This window comes from Pan paniscus, chromosome 5 (assembly GCF_029289425.2).
Source record: "Pan paniscus chromosome 5, NHGRI_mPanPan1-v2.0_pri, whole genome shotgun sequence".
NCBI classification, from domain to species: domain Eukaryota; kingdom Metazoa; phylum Chordata; class Mammalia; order Primates; family Hominidae; genus Pan; species Pan paniscus.
In genome coordinates, this window is record NC_073254.2 from 32,380,303 (window position 1) to 32,396,792 (window position 16,490).

General features: G+C 45.2%; 2 pseudogenes; both read right to left on the reverse strand.

Moving 5' to 3' along the window:
* Nucleotides 1–4,960: 4,960 nt before the first annotated feature.
* Nucleotides 4,961–5,078, reverse strand: LOC112440300 (5S ribosomal RNA; annotated as a pseudogene).
* Nucleotides 5,079–13,622: 8,544 nt separating this feature from the next.
* LOC112440316 (U2 spliceosomal RNA) lies at nt 13,623–13,779 on the reverse strand (annotated as a pseudogene).
* Between the last annotated feature and the right edge of the window lie 2,711 nt (nt 13,780–16,490).

Genomic DNA, 16,490 nt, shown 5'->3' on the forward strand with positions numbered 1-16,490 from the left:
ATCATCACAGGTAGCAGAGTTGATTTAACAGAGCAATTACACAAACATAATGGTTAGTTAAGATGATTTTAAGCCAATATCTATAATCCATGGCCAGTGGCCTCAATGTAGCTTACCTTGTTTGGATCCATTATAATGACAGTAGGATATCATGAGCTACCAAAAGCAGGCTTCTTTAAAACCAAAAAAAAAAAAAAAAAAAAAAAAAAAACCCAATAAAAAGAACTCTTCAAATATTCTCCAAAGCAAAGATGAGTGAGGTTATATCATTCTACATTTAGTATTAAAAAGGCAGTATCACCAAACAAATTGAAGGCAACTTTGCAGACGTTGAGCAAAACCTACTTAAACAACCACCCCCAACTACAGAAAACTCTCCCCTTCTCCCCATGAAGGTGTAGCTTCCACTATGTACCCATACAATGTGTAGAATAAAAGCATCAAAGCAGACCATAGGCCTCCAAGAAGGCCACAACCAAGCAAGAAAGAGCATCAACTAGCCACAGTTAAACCCAAGCCATAACTTAAATGCTTTCCATTAGTAACAGTTACATTTTCTTTTTCACTTGTTTGGTCATAAAATCTTGCCCCTTCAATGAGTCAGCAGTGACTCATAAGCACTTCCTACAAGAAGCACCTGCTTTTAGGCCCATCCCTTCCAGCCAAAGTGCTGAGACCCAGGATTGATTTTAGCTTCATCCTTGCTGATGCTTGAGTTTAATCACTTGTCTCTCTCATACTGGATATCCATGTTGGCCAGCAGTTACTCTGCAAAGTAGTGGTCTGCTGCTGTGCAGTGAGGAGGCAAATCCACAAAGGGGCACCAGGAGTAGTAGACAATTGGGAAGGAAATGCCATTTTTCTCTCTTCGCTCTTGTCCACTATAGCTCTGCCTCTTTGACTCCTCATCATAAGGTCCCAGCCTTTACAACTATGCCTCCTCCTGTACCGGCAGAGTCTCCTCTCAAGGTTTGGTTTTGGTTTACAAACAAAGAGGAACTGACTTTTTCCCTACACCACTAACTTTAGAACAGGGTCCTTTGAAAAGTATCCAAAACTGAGGTCGGGAGTTCGAGACCAGCCAGACCAACATGGAGAAACCTCGTCTCTGCTAAAAATATCAAATTAGCCGGGTGTGGTGGCATATGCCTGTAATCGCAGCTACTTGGGAGGTTGAGGCAGGAGAATTCCTTGAACCCAGGAGGCGGAGGTTGTGGTAAGCTGAGATCGCACCAATTGCACTCCAACCTGGGCAAAAAGAGCAAAACTCTGTCTCAAAAAAAAAAAAGAAAATCTAAAACTGAGATGGAGGGGAAAAAATGCGACAGTTCTGAGAAGCTTTCTGCCTTAATTTCTTTCTTTCTTTCTTTCTTCTTTATTATTATTATTATTATTTTTTGAGATCGTGTCTTGCTCTGTTGCCCAGGCTAGAGTGCAGCGGTGAGATCTCCGCTCACTGCAACCTCCGCCTCCATAGTTCAAGTGATTCTCCTGCCTCAGCCTCCCAAGTAGCTGGGACTACAGGCACCTGCCACCAAACCCGGCTAATTTTTATATTTTTTAGTAGAAGTTGGGATATCCTAATTTCAAGTTAAAGAAAAGAACAAGAAAAGTGCAGTGGTTAGTTTTACATGAGATCCAAACAAAACAGGTCAGATCACTTGTTTCAATTTCTCCAGCAATTTTCCACTGAAAACTTCCTATATATGGAAGGAATATAGAAAAAGAAAAGAGGAAATGTTTAAGGAGTGATGTCAGACAGAAGAGAAGGAGGCTGAGACGAGCAAGCAGGGAGGGCAAATTTTAAATTCTGGCAAATAGTCACTGCTAGACATGTCTGAAAATACCATCAAAAATTCTGCCAGGTTCACGGCCAACCTGAACTCACCCTTGGTGTATTTTCCCTCTATAAGGCAGTCTTTTGGGTCCAGATTGGCTCCTTGTTGACCTAAATTCAAAAGCTGTAAAAAAATGAACGAAGGATGAGTGATACCTTGCAGAAATGGTGTTACCGAAACCCAGAGTGTCACTTACTGGCGTCATAAATAATGAAGGACTAATAAATAATACATGGAAAAGAAAAGACCCTCGTCATTGTCACTTCATGTTTTCCTCACATTTTGTATCCATAAGGCCAGGCACAAATTGAATGAATATTTATTGAAAGGATGAATGGACATTTATAGGAGGTTTCACAATGCCTTATTTCCCTCAACAACTTTTATGTTATGCAAATGTTTTCTGTGTTTGAAAAAAAATACTTTAAAATGAAACTTGTTAAAACAATCTTTTATTGCTAGAACACTTGAAATCTCCCTTTTGCTTTTAAACACAATTTACCTGAGACCATGTACTATTTGCAGTATCAGAGGTAAACAGAAAAATCACTTTTTTTTTTTTTTTTGAGACAGAGTCTCGCTCTGTCGCCCAGGCTAGAGTGCAGTGGCGCGATCTCAGCTCACTGCAAACTCCGCCTCCCGGGTTCACGCCATTCTCCTGCCTCAGCCTCCCGAGTAGTTGGAACTACAGGTGCCCGCCACCACGCCCGGCTAATTTTTTGTATTTTTAGTAGAGACGGGGTTTCACCGTGTTAGCCAGGATGGTCTCGATCTCCTGACCTAGTGATCCACCCGCATCGGCCTCCCAAAGTGCTGGGATTACAGGCGTGAGCCACCGCGCCTGGCCTCAGAAAAATCACTTTTATGGACTCAGATCAAGATGGTGCTTTCTCTGGGGGATTATGCCAAAATAGGAAGGTGACCTGAAGGGAGAAGGAAGTGCACTTTAAAAACAGACCTTCGGCCGGACGCGGTGGCTCACGCCTGTAATCCCAGAACTTTGGGAGGCTGAGGCGGGTGGATCACGAGGTCAAGAGATCAAGACTATCCTGGCCAACATGGTGAAACCCCGTCTCTACTAAAAATACAAAAATTAGCTGGGCGTGGTGGCACGTGCCTGTAGTCCCAGCTACTTGGGAGGCTGAGGCAGGAGAATCGCTTGAACCCGAGAGGCGGAGGTTGCCATGAGCCAAGATCACACCACTGCACTCCAGCCTGGCGACAGAGTGAGACTCTGTCTCAAAAAAAAAAAAAAAAAAAAAACCCACAAAAAAACAGGCACTTTAGAAGGCTGAGGTGGGAAGATTACATGAGGCCAGGAGTTTTAGACCAGACTGCAATGGTGCAAGACCCCCATCTCTCCAAAAACAGTTTTTAAATAGCCGGGTGTGTTGGCATGCACCTGTCATACTAGCTACTCAGGCAGCTGAGGAGGGAGAATCACTTGAACCCAGGAGTTTGAGGCTGCAGTGAGCTATGATCATGCCACTGTACTCCTGCCTGGGTGACAGAGTGAGATCCTGTCTCTAATAAATACATACATACAGAATGACAGACTTTCGGGAATAGCATTCAACAGATATAGAAGACCATGTATTCTGCAGATGGTAACATGATAATGGGATGTGTCCTGCCATTTAGGGACAAGTGGAAGTGGTCATACTCTTTTTTTTTTTTTTTGAGATGGAGTCTCGCTCTTGTCACCCAGGCTGGAGTGCAATGGTACGATCTCAGCTCACTGCAACCTCCACCTCCCGGGTTCAAGCGATTCTCCTGCCTCAGCCTCCTGAGTAGCTGGGATTACAGGCGCCCACCACCATGCTCGGCTAATTTTTGTACTTTTAGTAGAGATGGGGTTTCACCATGTTGCCAGGATGGTCTCCAACACCTGACCTCAGGTGATCCACCCGCCTTGGGCTCCCAAAATGCTGGGATTACAGGCATGAGCCACTGTGCCCCACCAGAAGTGTTCGTACTTATAAGTATTTTGAGTAAATACATATGCAGATAAATTTCCTTTTGGAAATATTTGTTGCTTAGGATTTTAAACGATTTGCAGATTAAAAGCTTCAGATTAGCTGTCATGGTTTCCCCTCCTCAACTTGGTGGGCTTGGAGTCAGGACTTTCAATTTAAAGAACGTGAGTACAATTTAGTGATTCTTTAGCAGAGAATGCTATTTATTTATTTATTGAGATAGTGTCTTGCTCTGTCATCCAGGCTGGAGTGCAGTGGTGCAGTCTTGGCTCACTGCAACCTCCACTGCCCAGTTTCAAGCGATTCTCCTGCCTCAGCTTCCCAAGTAGCTGGGACCATGGGCGTGCATCATTGCACCCGGCCAATTTTTGTATTTTTAGTAGAGATGGGTTTTCGTCATGTTGGCCAGGCTGTTCTCAAGCTCCTGTCTCAAGTGCTCCACCTGCCTCGGCCTCCCAAAGTGCTGGGATTACAGGCATGAGCCACTGCACCCTGCCTATTTAGTTTTTTAAAGACAGGGTCTCGCTCTGTTGCCCAGGCTGGAGTGCAGTGGTACAATCAGAGCTCGCTGCAGCCTTGAACTCCTGGGCTTAAGGGATCTTCCCACCTCAGCCTCCTAAGTAGCTGGGACCACAAGCACACACCACCACGCCCAGCTAATTTTATTTTTTGTAGAGATGGGGTCTTGGTACATGACCAGGCTGGTCTCTAACTCCTGGGCTCAAGTGATCCTCCTGCCTCAGCCTCCCAAAGTGTTGGGATTACAGGCATGAGCCACGGCACCTGGCCTACAACCCCCCATTGTTTTTAAGAGGTGGCAGAATATAACCTCAGTCAAGTCAGGGTTCACTGTCCCTGTCCCTTTTCCTAGAATTGTTCCCAGAGCTCACATAGTGCTATGTATGTGTGTGGTGGGTGGGGCGGGGGCTGGGGGGCGGGGGGAGCTTCCGTTCTTTGCTGTCCTCTGTGCAAATTATTACCGAGCCCCTCTCATTCCTGTCCATGTGGCCCCTTCAATCCAGGTGCTTTCTATTCTTCCCTATTCTACTCAGGCGCAAGCATCATCCTATTGTTTCTGTTCCATGCTAAGCCTTCAAACCCTTCTTGCACAGTGTAGCCAACTCTCTCCGGATTTTTTTTTTTTTAAGTCTACAGCACCCGGTATTCCCAGGAGATCTCCCATCCAAGCACTTACCAGGCCCAGCCCTGCTTAGCCTCCAAGATCAGATGAGATCAGGCACATTCAGGGTGGTGTGCCCTATACCTCTCTAGGTTCTTACTGCTCCACTGGAGTTCTTGGGGAGTGAAGCAGGGTCTGTTCTGCCATTTAATCCTACAAACTATCTCTCCAGGGCTCTTCTTCCAGGGAAAGGCACACAGTCCCTCTAGAGGAAACAAGGGCACCTGTGTCCTCTGGGTTTCCTCTTCCCTTCTGTACATTTTTCTCTCTGCCTAGGCATTTTTTTTCCTAAGGATGACTGAAGGGAGACCCACCTTCCTAAGCATCCCCACTGTCCAGCTCTCAAACATTTTTCCTGTGTATCTATTTCTCTAAAGAGCTTAAGTTTTTGGAAATTACTGGGCATTTATTTCCTTTTCACCCTGGCTGCTTCTTCCCCCAAGGCAATGAACACAAAAGAATTTAGCTGCTTGCAAGCAGGGGGAAAGAAGATAAGGAGCACTAAAGAGGAATGTACCCTAACCAGCTTTACACATCCTGGGGCTTTTTTTTTTTTTTTTTTTTTTTTTTTTTTACAGAATCTTGCTCTGTCACCCAGGCTGGAGAGCACTGGCGTGATCTTCGCTCACTGCAACCTCCACCTCCCAGGTTCAAAGGATCCTCCCGCCTTAGCCTCCCGAGTAGCTGGGATTACAGGCATGTGCCACCACACCCAGCTAATTTTTGTATTTTTAGTAGAGATGGGTTTCACCATGTTGGCCAGGCTGGTCTTGAACTCCTGACCTCAGGTGATCTGCCTGCCTTGGCCTCCCAAAGTGCTGGGATTACAGGCGTGAGCCACCACGTCTGGCCGTCTCAGGCCTTCTTTTCAAGGCCAGAACTAAAAATTAGGTCCCGATTTGTTTAACTTCTACCTTTCCATAGTTGTCCACCAGTGTGGCATCTGCATTAGATAGGAATAATTGATTGATTGATTGATTGATTGATTCGAGACAGGGTGTTGCTCTATTGCCCAGGCTGGAATACAGCAGTGCCATCACAGCTCTCTGCAGCCTTGACCTCTTGGGCTCAAGTGATCCTCCTGCCTCAGCCTCCTGAGTAGCAGGGACTACAGGTGTGTGCCACCACACCCAGCTTTTTTTTTTTTTTAATTTTTAGTAGAGACAAGGTTTCACTGTGTTGCCAAGGCTGGTCTCAAACTCCTGGCTTCAAGTAATCCATCCACCTCAGCCTCTCAAAGTATTAGGATTACAGGTGTGAGCCGCTGCACTTGGCCTAGATGAGAAATACTTAAAGCATAGGTTCTCAGGCTACACTCTAGACCTACAGATTCTCTAGAGTTGAACTTACAAATCTGTCTTTTAACAAACTCCCAGTATTTTGCTTATGTACTCAGTTGCACTGGTCCTCCGACTTGGTTTTGGCTAAAACTCCCTGAAAGTCACTTTCTTTCCCACATCTTCTGTCTGTCTTTTTTTCTGTTTCTTTCTTACCCCAATAGTGGTAACATCCAGTTAGAGTCCCTTCCATATAACCAAAATCTGGTGTGGAGTTCTGTATCCATTTCTCAAAGGGAAGATAAGGTGGAGGGCAAGAGGATGTTCATGTGTCTTGTTTACTCTTACCCATTTTTTAGCCTTATTTATTTATTTATTTATTGAGACAGAGTTTCGCTCTTGTTGCCCAGGCTGGAGTGCAATGGTGCGGTCTCGGCTCACTACCACCTCCTGGGTTCAAGTGATTCTCCTGCCTCAGCCTCCCGAGTAGCTGGGATTACAGGCATGCGCCACCACGCCCGGCTAATTTTGTATTTTTAGTAGAGAGGGGGTTTCTCTATGTTGGTCGGGCTGGTCAGGCTGGTCGCAAACTCCCAACGTCAGGTGATCCGCCTGCCTCGGCTTCCCAGCGTGCTGGGATTACAGACGTGAGCCACCGCGCCTAGCCTTTTAGCTCATTTTTATCATCCTGTTCGTGCTCCAAGTTGAAAATCATAATCTAATCCACCAAACAAGCCCATCTGAAGAGCATATCTTCAACCTGTGTCAGATGCAAAAATATTTTGCAGCAGCCAGAAGTGGTGGCGGGCACCTGTAATCCCAGCTACTTGAGAGACTAAGGCAGGAGGATTCCTTGAGCCCAGGAATTTGAGGCTGTAGTGCGCTGTGATCACTCCTATAATAGTCACTGTACTCCGGCCTGGGCAACATAGTGATGCATCGTCTCTTTAAAAAAAGGGTTTTTTGTTTGTTTGTTTGTTTGTTTGTTTTTAAATTCTTGCCATTGAGGTTCAGAAAAAACCAAAAACTTCCAAGAGACCTAAATGCTGTTTGATTCTTATGGAGAATCATCAGCATATATAAACTTCCCAGTTTTTCAAGGTTTGGGGATACTTACAGAGGAAACAGACTAATCTATTTATATATCCCCAAAGTAGATAAATTACATAGTAAGTTTTTTTTAGATTGCTTGCATGGATGTGTTTATTGTTAAACCCCAGCCTAATTTATTTGGAGAGAAGAGTTCACTCTCTTTTAAGTGAATACGGCTAGGTAGGCCATGTTTGGCTGCCAATATCTTCAACCTATTTTATTCCAAAATGAGGTAGGAGTGCTGAGCTAAACTGGTGCCCTTAAGGGTTATGTCCTAGAGACTAAAGATGCATTCACTGAAAGTCATTCATGAGCAATGATTGGGAAGACTCACCTGCTGGAATGGTTGTTGATATTTGTAAGTCAGCAATATTTCTTGACTTGACTCAACAAAAAGTCATGCATTGTTATGATGACATCAGAATACTAAAATACTACTCCATGTGAAATAACAAAGCAAAGAATATTACAGCTGGGCATGATGATCACACTAGAAATCCTAGCACTTTGGGAGGCTGACGTGAGAGGATCACTTGGGCGCAGGAGTTCAAGACCAGCCTGGGCAACACAGTGAGACCTCACCTTTAATTAAAAAAATAATAATAATAATCAAAGCAAATGACGAACAAAGAAGAGGGGCAGGCTGAGCAGGAGGCAGAGAAGTGAACTGTAGCCTAAGCAGGTTCCAGTAATTACCTCTTTTATTTTAAGAACTGAATATTTCGTTCCAGGCTCAAATTATCGAGAAGTACATCTTTTCCTTTAAAGTTGATTAAGCAGCAGCTCTTCCAAGCTGAAAATATTATAACAGATGCCAACTGTCTGCAGAGGACTCTGCTAGATGCTGTAAATAAAGAAAACAAGTTTTCCTGCACAGAATGTCCTTTGTTTCCTAAAAGGTTGGTACAGAGTTGGAGTTAGAGACCAAAGAAATCACAGACTTCACAGGTTGAAAGGAACTATAATGTTCTCTTAGGCCAGTCCCACAAGTAATGGGTGAATTATTCCTTCTGCTTCCCCTCTGAGCGCCCATTGGACTTGGGCCTTATAGCTCCGGAAATGCAGATCTGTGCTTCCTGACGGGTGGAGAGCAGTCCTGGCTGGTAACAGCTGTGTCTGAGTGGGAGTCGGCAGGAGGGAGGGCGCCATGGGAACAGCTTGCATTAGGCTGCTTGCTGCTCCTGGCTGAGCCCTGGGGGCGTGCTCTGGGGACTTGGCCTGGATGGACTTGAACCTTAGGCAGACTTTATCAGCAAGCGCTCCCTTGGCTAAAAAGCTGATTTCTCATACTATTTGCATTGTTTTAGGTATTTCTACTTTAGACAAAAGAACGTGTTCTTTGTGACGCTTTGTCCAGGTGGGAATCTTTTATTTTATTTTATTATTCATTCATTCACTTAATAAATTTTCATTGAGTTACTCCTGTTTCATTAAAGGCAACTAAGGGTTGGGCAGGCGGCGGAAAGGCAGGTGGCGGTGGCTCATGCCTGTAATCCCGGTACTTTGGGAGGCTGAGGTGGGTAGATCACCTGATGTCAGGAGTTTGAGACCAGCCTGGCCAACATGGTGAAACCCCTTCTCTACTAAATACAAAAATTAGTGGGATGTGGTGGTGGGAACCTGTAATCCCAGCTACTCGGGAGGCTGAGGCAGGAGAATTGCTTGAACCTGGGAGGTGGAGGCTGCAGTGAGCTGAGATCGCGCCACTGCACTCCACTCTGGGCGACAGAGCGAGACTCCGTCTCAAAAAAAAAAAAGAAAAAAGGCAACCGAGGCTCAGAGAGCTTAGGTTAAATACTCAAAGTCACAATTTTGTGACTAAGTGACAGAATGGACATCTCCTGACTCAAATTCCAGTGTGTTTTATACTATTTTGGGGGTGGTATTACATTATTTTCATCGAGTAGTTTTTAAAAAACTTAATATTGTTTATTAAAGTACATCTCTGGCCGGGCGCGGTGGCTCATGCCTATAATCTCAGCACTTTGGGAGGCTAAGGTGGGTGGAACGAGGTCAGGAGTCAGAGACCAGCCTGGCCAACAGGATGAAACCCCGCCTCTACTAAAAATATAAAAATTAGCTGAGGGTGGTGGCGTGCACCTGTAGTCCCAGCTACTCAGGAGGCTGGGAAAGAAGAATCACTTGAACCCGGGAGGCAGAAGTTGTAGTGAGCCGAGATCGCACCATTGCACTCCAGCCTGGGCGACAGAGTGCTCCATCTCAAAAAACAATAATATTAATAAAGTACTTCTCCTATTTCTCTTTCATTGACAGCACTAGGATGACACAGATGCAGAAAGGACAAAAGAGAACTGACAGACACTGAAATTTTGTAATACACCAGGTTCAATATCAGACACCTTATATGTAGCATCTCATTCAATTTTCACAATCATCCTATAAAATAGTATGTACTATTGCTCCCATTTTTTTTTTTTTTGTTTTCATTTTTTTCCTCCCATTTTACAGATAAGGAAATTACGGCTTAGAAAGGTTAAATAGGCCAGGTGCAGTGGCTCACGCTTGTAATCCCAGCACTTTGGGAGGTGAAGGTGGGAGCGTTGTGTGAGGCCAGGAGTTCAAGACCGGCCTGGGCAAGATAGTGAGACCATCTCATCTCTACAAAAAATAAAAATTTAAAAATTAAAATACATTTGTTAAAAAGATTAACTTGCCCAAGTTCACCTAGGTGTCAAGTATTAGAGCTAGGGATTTTTTTTTTTTTTGAGACGGAGTCGCACTCTGTTGCCCAGGCTGGAGTGCAGGGGCCCGATCTCAGCTCACTGCAAGCTCTGCCTCCCGGATTCACGCCATTCTCCTGCCTCAGCCTCGTGAGTAGCTGGGACTACAGGCGCCCGCTACCACGCCCGGCTATTTTTTTTTTTTTTGTATTTTTAGTAGAAACGGGGTTTCACCGTGTTGGCCAGGATGGTCTCAATCTCCTGACTTTGTGATCCGCCCGCCTCGGCCTCCCAAAGTGCTGGGATTACAGGCGTGAGTCTCCGTGCCCGGGACTAGAGCTGGGTTTTGAATCGAGTTCTTTCTTACCCAAAAGTCATTAAATATACTGCCTCCCATGCCCCTAAGCAAGATAAACTGGATATCTAAATGCCCACTTAATTCCAATTAGCTCTGCTCAAATTTTACATGTACTTCAAGGGAGAGCCTTTATACTGGCCTTTGATCCTGAGCTTAATTGACCAGGAGACACTGATAGTCCTATGTAAAAAAAAGTCAATTAACACTCGCATTTTTACCTAGGCCCAAAAATAGCTGAAGGGGATTACTTGAACAAAATAAGTGAGAAGAAAAGGTTACTAGAGTTCCTATGATCTCTGACCTTCTGGAACCACTCTGATTGTTTCCAAATTTATGCTGTGAAAGTTAATTTTAGTTTTTCCCACCAGAGCTTTCATTCATTGATCTATGCACTTGAAGTCACATAGGATTCAAATCCTCTTCCATATGACAATGCTTCAAATTATTTGCAGTGAGCTTTCAAGTGTTCCTAGGGTTTGAGTGGGAGGTGTGGCATAGAGTTGGGTTACCGGCTTATGATGAAACATGGCATATTAATCACACACTTTTGTATCCTTTCTCCTCCAAAACCATGTATGTGATAGCAAGTAAATAAAGGTATTAAACCAATAGGTAAAAAGGAAGGAAAAGATGACAACAGCGGACTAGTTTTTTGTTTTTTTTTTTTTTGAGACAGTCTTGCTCTGTCGCCCAGGCTAGAGTGCAGTGGTGCCATCTCGGCTCACTGCAGCTCTGCCTCCCGGGTTCAAGCGATTCTCCTGCCTCAGCTTCCTGAGTAGTTGGGACTACAGGCGCCCGCCACCACGCCCGGCTAATTTTTGTATTTTTAGTAGAAACGGGGTTTCACTGTGTTAGCCGGGATGGTCTCAATCTCCAGACCTCGTGATCCGCCCGCCTTGGCCTCCCAAAGTGCTGGGATTACAGGCGTGAGCCAGCGCGCCCGGCCTTTTTTTTTTTGGTGATACGGAGTCTCTGTCGACCAGGCTGGAGTGCAGTAGTACGATCTCGGCTCTTTACAACCTCAGCCTCCCAGTGAGAAGTGACAGCCTGCTGGCAGCCCTCACTCTTGGCGCCTCGTTGGCCTCGGCGCCCACTCTGGCCACGCTTGAGGAGCTCCTTCAGCTTGCCACTGCACTATGGGGCCCCCCCTCTGGGCTGGCCAAGGCCAGAGTCAGCTCCCTCTGCTTGCAAGGAGGTGTGGAGGGAGAGGCGCCGCGGGGAATTGGGGCTGTGCGCGGCGCTCGGGGGCCAGCGCGAGTTCCGGGTGGGCGTGGGCTCGGCGGGCTCCGCACTCGGAGCGGCCGCCCCACGCCACAGGCCCTGGGCAGTAAGAGGCTTAGCACTCGGGCCAGCAGCTGCGGAGGGTGCGCCAGGTCCCCAAGCAGTGCCGGTCCGCCAGGGCTGCGCTTGAATTCTCCCCGGGCCTCAGCTGCCTACCGGCGGGGCAGGCCTCTAGACCTGCAGCCTGCCATACCCGAGCCTCCCCCCGCCGCCACCACCCCCGGCTCCTGCGCGGCCCGAACCTCCCCGACAAGCGCCGCCCCCTGCTGCGCGGCGCCTGGTCCCGTGGACCACCCAAGGGCTGAGGAGTGCCGGCGCACTGCGGGAGACTAGCAAGCAGGTCCACCTGTAGCTCCAGTACGAGATCCACTTGGTGAAGCCAGTTGAGGTCCTGAGTTTAGTGGAGACTTGGAAATGGAAGACCTTTATGTCTAGCTAAGGGATTGCAAATACACCAATCAGTACTCTGTGTCTAGCTCAGGGTTTGTAAATGCACCAATCAGCACTCTGTATCTAGCTCAAGGTTTGTAAATGCACCAATCAGTGCTCTGTGGGGACTTGGAGAACGTTTGTGTCTAGCTCAGGGATTGTAAACACACCAATCAGCACCCTGTCAAAATGGACCAATCAACTATCTGTAAAACAGACCAATCAGTTCTCTGTAAAATGGACCAATCAGCAGGATGCGGGTGGGGGCCAGATAAGGGAATAAAAGCAGGCTGCCGGAGTCAGCAGCGGTAAACTGGTTGGGTTGCTTTCCGCATTGTGAGGGCTTTGGTTTTTTTTGTTCTTTACATTAAAACTTGTTGCTGCTGCCTTTGTGAGTTATATTATTGAATGCAAGGGTTTGTAGTTTTATTGTTGAGTCAGCAAGGCCGTGAACCCACCAGAAGGATAAAACTGTAAATATGCTACCTGTAATAGCTTAACAGTCACCATCCGCAGCTTCATTTTTCAAGTCAGTGAGATCAAGAAACAGCAAATTATGGACACATCAGGTTCTAAGTGATTCTCTTGCCTTAGCCTTCCGAGTAGCTAGGACTTACAGGCGTGCACGACACCACATCGAGCTAGTTTTTTGTATTTTTAGTAGAGACAGTTTTCACCATGTTAGCCAGGCTGATCTTGATCTCTTGAACTTGTAATCTGCCCACTCTCAGCCTCCCAAAGTGCTGGTATTACAGGCGTGAGTCACAGTGCCTGGCTGACAAAATTTTTTTGGGAGGGAAAGCAAATAGAAAAGAGAGAAACTAATTTAGCAGGGCAGAGAACATTACAGACTAAGAACCAGGAGAAGGTATTTGAGATGTAAAGAGAACCTCGAGGCTCTTGGTACAATGGGAAGCTGGAGAGAGGCCCATGGCTGAAAACGAGGAGATGGGCTCGGAGTCTGGGTACACACCTACTGATTCCCAGTTCTTCTCTCCTACCTTAGGCAGCCAGGGTGGGAGAGGAGAACTGGGGATTAGTAGATGTGTACCTCTCTCTTCATCTTCATAGGAGCCCAGAGGTTTATTCTCCAGAGCATTGAGCCCCTGAGGTCTGGTTCAGAGTATCTGCTTAGTACAGTGAATAAATGTACAAAAATAAGTGAACACCTTCTAATTGAACGTGGAATGGGATCCAGCCTTTTCCCTCACTGCACAGCTACAACACTGCAACTTCCCACACCTACTTCCCCTCCCTCATGCAGTACCTGTTAGTCACTTAGTAGCTGTCTCTGTTAGATTGGCTGACATACTGTGTATATAGGATTTAATACTATTTGTGGTTTCAGGCATCCTCTGGGGGGCTTGGAACATACCTCCCACGGATAAAGGGAGACTACTGTACAATACAAGAGCTTAAGAATGCTTTTCACGCCAATGACTCCTCTTACCATTGACCATATTTTAGTACTTTGTTTTCACACTATCACGTTTTGTTTTGTTATTTTGTTGATGCTTGTTTTGATTTACCCACATATTGACCAATTCCTTTGCTCACTACTCTTTCTTGATTCTTCTTCCTTCTGGATTTCTTTCTTTTCCTTCCACACATTAAACTGATCAGAACAGATACTACACTTGATCCTAGCCAAAAGGCCAAGAAGTGATTAATTTCCTTCTTCTTAAAGTGCTTCATTAAATAGTTCTTTCATTTATTTATTTGTATTTATTTATTTTTTAGGGAGTCTCACCTTATTGCCCAGGCTGGAGTGTGATGGCACAATCACAGCTCGCTGCAGCCTCAAACACCTGGCCTCAAGTGATCCTCCAAGCTCAGCTTCCCAAAGTGCTGGGATTACAAGCATAAGCCACTGCACCTGGTTCCTTAGTTATTTTAATAGGATCACCTATAAATGATAAATTCCTTCAGTCTTTGCCTAAACTATTATTTGACCTTTTCATGAATTGTCGACTAGTAGAAACTGAAGTATAGGTTGGCATTTTCTCTCACAATTTTGAAGCTGTTCCTTTATCTTTTGATTTCTATTGGTATGTTTGAACAGTCTGCTGTCAATCTGATTGTCAATTTTTTTTCATTTTTGTCTTTTTTTTTTTTTTTTTTGAGATGGAGTTTTGCTCTGTCACCCAGGCTGGAGCGCAGTGGCACGATCTTGGCTCACTGCAACTTCTGCCTCCCAGGTTCAAGTGATTCTTCTGCCTCAGTCTTCCAAGTAGCTGGGGTTACAGGTGCACACCACCATGCCTGGCTAATTTTTGTATTTTTAGTAGAGATGGGGTTCACCATATTGGCCAGGCTGGTCTCGAACTCCTGGCCTCAGGTGATCCACCCAACTCGACCTCCCAAAGTGCTGGGATTACAGGCATGAGCCACTGTGTCTGGCCTCATTTCTTTATTAATTTTTTATTTTTTATTTTTTTTGAGACGGAGTCTCACTCTGTCACCCAGGCTGGAGTGCAGTGGCGCAATCTCAGCTCACTGCAAGATCCACCTCCCATGTTCACACCGTTCTCCTGCCTCAGCCTCTCCAAGTAGCTGGGATGACAGGCGCCCGCCACGCCGGGCTAATTTTTTGTATTTTTAGTAGAGAGAGGGTTTCACCGTGGTCTCGATCACCTGACCTCGTGATCTGCCCGCCTTGGCCTCCCAAAGTGCTGGGATTACAAGTGTGAGCCACCGTGCCTGGCCTATTTATTAATAATAATTATTATTAATAATAATAATAAATAATAATTATTATTATTATTTTGAGACGGAGTCTTGCTCTGTTGCCCAGGCTGGAGTGCAGTGTCACGATCTCTGCTCACTACAAGCTCCGCCTCCTGGGTTCACGCTATTCTCCTGCCTCAGCCTCCCGAGTAGCTGGGACTACAGGCACCTGCCACCATGCCTGGCTAATTTTTTGTACTTTTAGTAGAGACGGGGTTTCACCGTGTTAGCCAGGAGGGTCTCGATCTCCTGACCTTGTGATCTGCCCGCCTCGGCCTCCCAAAGTGCTGGGATTACAGGCGTGAGCCACCACGCCCAGCCCTTATTATTATTATTTTTTAGTACAGATGGGTTTTCACCATTTTGGCCAGGCTGGTCTCGAACTCCTGACCTCAACTGGTCTGCCCACCTCACCCTCCCAAAGTGCTGGGATTACATAGGCATTTAGCCACCATGCCTAGCAATTGTCATTAATTTGTAACTAATATCTATTTTATCTGAATGCTTTTAAGATATTTTATTTATCTTTGGTGTTCTGCCTATACATGTCTATAATTAGACATGTAACATGTCTAATTATAGACTTTTGAATGTATCTGTCAAGAGACTTATTGTACCTCCTGAATCTGAGAACTCATGTCCTTCATCAGTTGTGAAAAATGTTCAGCAATTGAATCTTCTCCCTTTGCCTTCCCCATTCTTGCATGCTTGTTTTCCTTTGATACTCATATTGATTTATATTTGGTCTTCTCATTCTGTCCTTCATCTCTGTTGCTCTTCCATATTTATCTCTTTTCTTCATCTCTCTGTGCAATACTTTTTAAAAAAATCTCTTCCACCTTTACCTGTCTTTCTTCCTCAATGTCTTTTCTGCTGTTAACACATTTATTGAGAGTGCGTTTGTTTGAGACAGAGTCTGGTTCTGTTGCCCAGGTTGGAGTGCAGGTGTAATCATAGCTCACTGCAGCTTCAACCTACTGGGCTCAGGCAATCCTCCTGCCTCAGCCTCCCAACCACAGACACTTACCATTATGCCCAGCTATTTTTTAAATTATTTGTAGAGATGGAGTCTTCCCATGTTGCCCAGGCTGGTCTCAAACTCCTGGGCTCTAGTGATCCTCCGACTTTGGCCTTCCAAAGTGCTGGGATTACAGGCAGGAGCCACCATGCCCGGATTCATTGAGTTTTTAATTTGCATAAATTTAGCTTTCATTTCTTCAGATTCTTGGGTCTTTTCCCAATATTCCTCTTCTTTTTTATATTATTTTATTTCCTTTTCAAGTCTTTTAAAATTTCTAATTATTTAAAAGATAGTTATTTGGTAGTTCCTATCTAAGAGTTGTGTATCTTAAATCTTAGTAATCTAATTTTGCTGTTTTTGTATTTGCTGATTCTTCTGTTTACTTTGTTGATTTGTAATTTTTAAAATCATGAACTCATTTTCAGCAGGGCTTTCTCTGTGAATGTTCTTGCTTTTCTAGTTCCTTGAGATGCATCATTATTTTATTTTATTTTATTTTATTTTATTTTATTTTATTTTTTGAGATGGAGTTTCACTCTTGTTGCCCAGGCTAGAGTGCAATGGAGTGATTTTGGCTCACTGCAACCTCTGCCTCCCAGGTTCAAGCAATTCTCCTGTCTCAGCCTCCCT